The sequence below is a fragment of the Silene latifolia genome, chromosome 6, assembly GCF_048544455.1.
Source record: "Silene latifolia isolate original U9 population chromosome 6, ASM4854445v1, whole genome shotgun sequence".
Lineage (NCBI taxonomy): Eukaryota > Viridiplantae > Streptophyta > Magnoliopsida > Caryophyllales > Caryophyllaceae > Silene > Silene latifolia.
In genome coordinates this window covers 107,506,577-107,511,808 of record NC_133531.1, presented here as the reverse complement: position 1 = coordinate 107,511,808, position 5,232 = coordinate 107,506,577, and positions in this window count along the sequence as shown.

Here is a 5,232-nt window from a genome sequence, read left to right as displayed (position 1 = left end):
TAATCTTTGGTTATAAATTAAAGACTCGTGTTTTATTGTAAACCTACGTTATATTTTGCTTGGTATTGCTGGAAAAACTCTCTTAGAACCCTAATCTTCCTTTTGTATGGTACTAATCTTTCCTCACTAATTTAATCATTGTTTTATGTTCTTCAATTATTGTTTTATACTTGCAATTATGTCTTCATCTTTAATCATATTTGTTGTTGTTATTATAGTTATGAGTAGCTAATCCCCTCATCTAGGATGAAGGGGATCTAGGTTAATTAAAAGGGAAAATCAATTAGTTGCTATTGATATCATTAAAGTTGTTGTTTGATTATTGTAATTCTTCTAGTTAATCAACTTGAGGCCTGAGTTATTAATTAGTGTAGCGAATCGATCCTATCGCCGACCGGGTTAGAATTGATATAGGCTGCGATAATCAAATAGAGAGTATCTAATCATAGCGACCGCATGTTAGAATTGATCTAAAGGGCATAATTGAGTCGACCGATCTTATGACCTTAAATAACTTGATAGATTTAGTAATTGATTGATAATCCCCAACTGATTGACCTAGTGAACCTAATTCCTAGACTTTTAATAATATTGTTATTCATCCTTTAATTACATTGCAATTAGTTTGTTAGAATCAACTCAAAACAAAACCCCCCGAAATCGGTTACTTCTAGACAGCTTAAATACCCTTAGACTTAGCTTTTACCGCCTCCCTGTGGATTCGATACCTGTCTTATCACTAGCTATTCTTGTTAGTCCTGAGATAGTTTTACTTTGATTTGGTAATACGACTTTAGCCACATCACCTGTAGTCTAATATGAAAGCAATCTCTACAACCGTGCATACGCATTCCAACCAACAAACTAACCATGACACATGCCGAGGTATATATGGGATATGTGAGGTATGTGTAAGAAGAGGCAAAACGTTTTATGGTAAAGTGGAGGTACAGGTGATCAAGCTAGTACCAAAACGGAACCAAATGGCAACATCCAACTTCTTGCTCATAAACAACAGAAACGGTGCTATAGCAAGCACAAAACTCACAATTTCTAGTATAAAAGTAATCAACTAACTCCCATAAGATAAAGATGCAACATGGGAGCAAAAATCGCCATAAGATAAAGGATTGAATTATGCGAATTGATTTCTTTCTCTTTCACGAACCTCGGTCGATCGACCTATAGGGGTAGTCGATCGACTACTTCAACAGTACATAACTCTTTTTTTTTCTTTTCGAATCATTTTTCATCTTTTTTTATTTCTTTTTTTATTTCTTTCTTTCCTTCCTTTCATCTTCCCAACAATGTCTCAAACATGAGCATATGCCACCAAAAATGTAATAACAACCCCGAGAACTAAACTACTAGCTTGACAAGGGCAGGCTAAATGTAGGATGTAGTAATGGGACAAAAAGGCTATTTTTGGCGGTGTGGAGCTTATGGGCAAAACGAATAAAGGAAAAACCTCTACCACATGTGTCAACAAACCACGAACCGAATGCATACAGGTATTAAGCAGATTAAGTTCATATTTATGCACATTTATGTGACATGCCTCATAAGGAGTACTACTCACATTCCTAAATAAACCGGTCATAGATGTCACCAGTTATAGGCTTTAAATCTCAGAAATATGATGTAGTTTGCCAATAATCTAAGTCAAGTCTCAAGTTCAGCAAATAATTTAACGAAAACTCGTAGATATGCATATATGATTCTACTAATAACATGTTAATCAAGCAAGGCTTAGACAAAACAAATGCAAATGCAATGTCATCATTGAAATACTACCGTTCCGACTCGACCTATATGCTAAAATAAATGTGCATTTTTATGGAAATTTTTGAAATTTTTCAATTTTTTTGAAATTTTCTGTATATATGAGAGAAATGAAATAAACAATGCAAAACAAAATTAAACGTGAAACAGAAATGCAATAAAACTTATGCAAATGCGACGCAAAACCCTTCCCCAAACCAAATCGCACAATGTCCCCATTGTGCAAAATCATGTAATGAAATAAAAGAGAAACGGGAATTTGCGAGAAAATAATTAAATATGACATGAAGCGGAACTTGGGAACTCACAAGACTTTAAGCGCGGCAAAGGAAACCTCCCCAAACCAGCGTAAGCTAGGAGGTTTCAGTAGCCAGCAGTGCTACTAAAAGGTACCTGAAAGACAAACAAAACCACGCATAAAACCGAGTAAACAATTTTGAAGCGGTAAAATTGTGCACAAATGAGAAAATCAGAAGAAATAAATAATTTGACGGAAAGTAAAGTGGAGTAGAAAACTCCCTTTAGTCCGCAAATCGACCAAACACAGCAGGGGAGAGGTCGTGAATAGGTACAACAGCGTCCTTGGTCGATCGACCAAGAGGGGCAGTCGATCGACCAGATGAACAGGAACAGAAGCTCCTGGAAAGTGCAACTCAGTCGATCGACTAATGAAGCCAGTCGATCGACTGAAAATACTGTTGTACTCCCTATTTCTTCGTATTTGCTCAATTACTTGAGCTAATGAGGTCTAAAAACCAGCAAGTGCACAATAATACGCGCCCAAAATTGCGCAAAACCCAGAATAAAGTCTAAAGCATATAAAATCCTAAGCAAGCTAAATAAAATGCGAAAGTTTTCGCGCACAACAAAGCAATAAAAAAATGTCTTAACAAAAGCAAATAAAATGAAGTTTATAAAGAGCTCGATCAACTAATAGTTGATCAAGAAAGACCACGGTATGGCCCACTTCGTCGGCTTCTGGCTACTAGAGGTAGCCTTAACGGTGCTTATCTGAGCAGCTGCACCCTTCTTAGCCTCCACGTCCGTATGGCTCAACAGATCAACACTCTCATCATCTCCCCAGTCAAGGATCTCTTCGGGCTTGTCAGAATCCAAATCAGACTTTCTGACTTTGACTGGCTCGTCATCAACTACCTCATCAATTCCATAGCTCAGGCAACCGAGACCTCCTCTTTGTATAATCGGCTTCTTTACCGCTGGAGCAACTTGCAGTACTTCCTTCCCCAAACCAGCTCCTGCAACATCTAAAACAACAGATTCTTCCTCCTTTTTGCTCCCAATCTGAGGCGGAGGGGTCAACACAGAAGTAGTAATAGAGACAGGCAATTCAGGAAGCACAAAGTACGATTTCTTTTCAGAAACCGTATTACAAGTCACAGGCCACATGGGGTCCTTTTTCTTGGCTGGTTGGGCAAAGACAATAGAATGCTTTCCCACTTTAAAAGTCAAGGTACCTAGACCGACATCTATGACTGCACCAACAGTGTGCAGAAATGGCCTACCCAAAATAATGGGTATATGAGCATCCTCAGGCATGTCAAGTACAACAAAGTCGACGGGAAAGAAGAACTTCCCTATTTGGACAGGGATGTCCTCTAGGACTCCTATGGGTTGGACCGCAGAGCGATCAGCCATCTGGACGGTCATATCTGTCACCGCGAACCTAGTCAATTTGAGCTTTCTAGCTAGACTCAAGGGCATGACGCTTATACTAGCTCCTAAGTCACATAATGCCTTCTCAATAGAGAAGGTGCCTATATTGCAAGGAACAGAAAAGCTACCCGGGTCCTCTAGCTTATGGGGCGCAGTGTGAGACAAGTAAGAGCAAGACTCTTTGGTTAAAGCGACCGTGTGCACATGTTCAAGCGACTTTTTCTTAGACAGGAGTTATTTCATAAACTTAGTGTATGCAGGCACTTGATTGACCAACTCAAGGAAAGGTACTTGTACATTCAAGCTACGGATAACCTTTTCAAATTTATTGAAAGATACCTGTTCTTTTTTTGGCACTAGTCTCTCCGGATATGGGGCTGTAAGAAGTACCATAGCCCTCTCCTCTAAATCGCGCGTGCCGGTATCCGTGGACTTAGGCTGAAAGTCCATCACCTTCTCCTTGTTGAAGCTTGACCCCTCTTCAGACCGTCGCAAATGTGAGCCATTGACCGTCGTCGGATCGAACTTCGGAGCCGGGACTGACCCATCAGCACTCGGGTCTTGTCCCAATGTCTTTGGATCTAACATCGAACCGGAACAAATGGTCTCTCAAATTGTCGGGCATTGAAGGACGAAATTCCTCGACATCAGCAGTGACCTCAGTCGATCGACCACCTTGCTCAGTCAATCGACTGAGATGAACAGTTCCAGAAGCTCCTGTTTCCCGCATATCAGTCGATCGACCGGGTATATCAGTCGATCGACTGATATACCTGGTAAACGCCTGTTTCTTTGATTTATTCGTTGAAGCTTTCTTTTGACTTGTTTCCGGCTCATCTTTTTCAACAGCATCTTCGACCATGGCAGGACCATCAAGGGTGGACCCACTCCTCAAAGTGATGGCATTTAAGGTCTCCTTTTGGTCAGTTTGGGTCGGCAAGTGTCCCGGAGCTCGAGTGTTACTTTTGCTAGCCAATTGAGCAATTTGGCTCTCTAGTAGCTTCATCCCGGCCCCTCTTGCTCGGGACTCCTTTAGAAACAAGTTCTTAAGCTCGGAAAATTCAGAATTCTGCGATTGTTGCTGCTGCGGCACATAGGGAGGTTTCTGATATTGTTGTTGCTTTTGATGAGGAGGTACATAAGGTTGCTGCTACGGCGGAGGTTCAGTTGGATTCAGGACATTTTGGCTCCTCCAACTCAAGTTTGGGTGGGCATTCGGCTCATAGTAGGTGTTTGTCTGCCTATAGTGTTGAAAGGCAGCACAAGACTCAAAGGGACTAGGGCAGTTCTTCGAAACGTGTCCCTCAGCTCCACACCTCTCGCAGACGAAACGACCGTCTGACACAGCATTTACTTGGTAAATACCCCCCTTTGAAGCTCCTCCTAGTTCATACTTGTCAAATCTCGCAGTAAGAGCTTCAAGCGCAGCAACAGAGGAAGATTCAGTAGCTCTCCTCTGGTTTCCTCTGGAATTACCATACTCAGCCTTGTGGGTGGCTAGATCGTCAATGATCTTCCACCCCTTGGTTGCCCCCAAGTTCTCAAAGAAACCGGCCATTGGTCGCAAAGATCCAAAATAGCCCTCGATCGTCGTATGACCCATTATAGAAATAATTGCACAAGCTCCATTTTTCAAACCCATGGTGCGGTATGGTTCGCACCAGCTTCTTAAATCGGACCCATGCCTCGTGGAAGTTCTCATCTGGCCCTTGTTTGAAACTCGTGATTTGGGCTCTAATAGCAATCGTCTTTGAAGCAGAAAAGTACTTCTTGTAT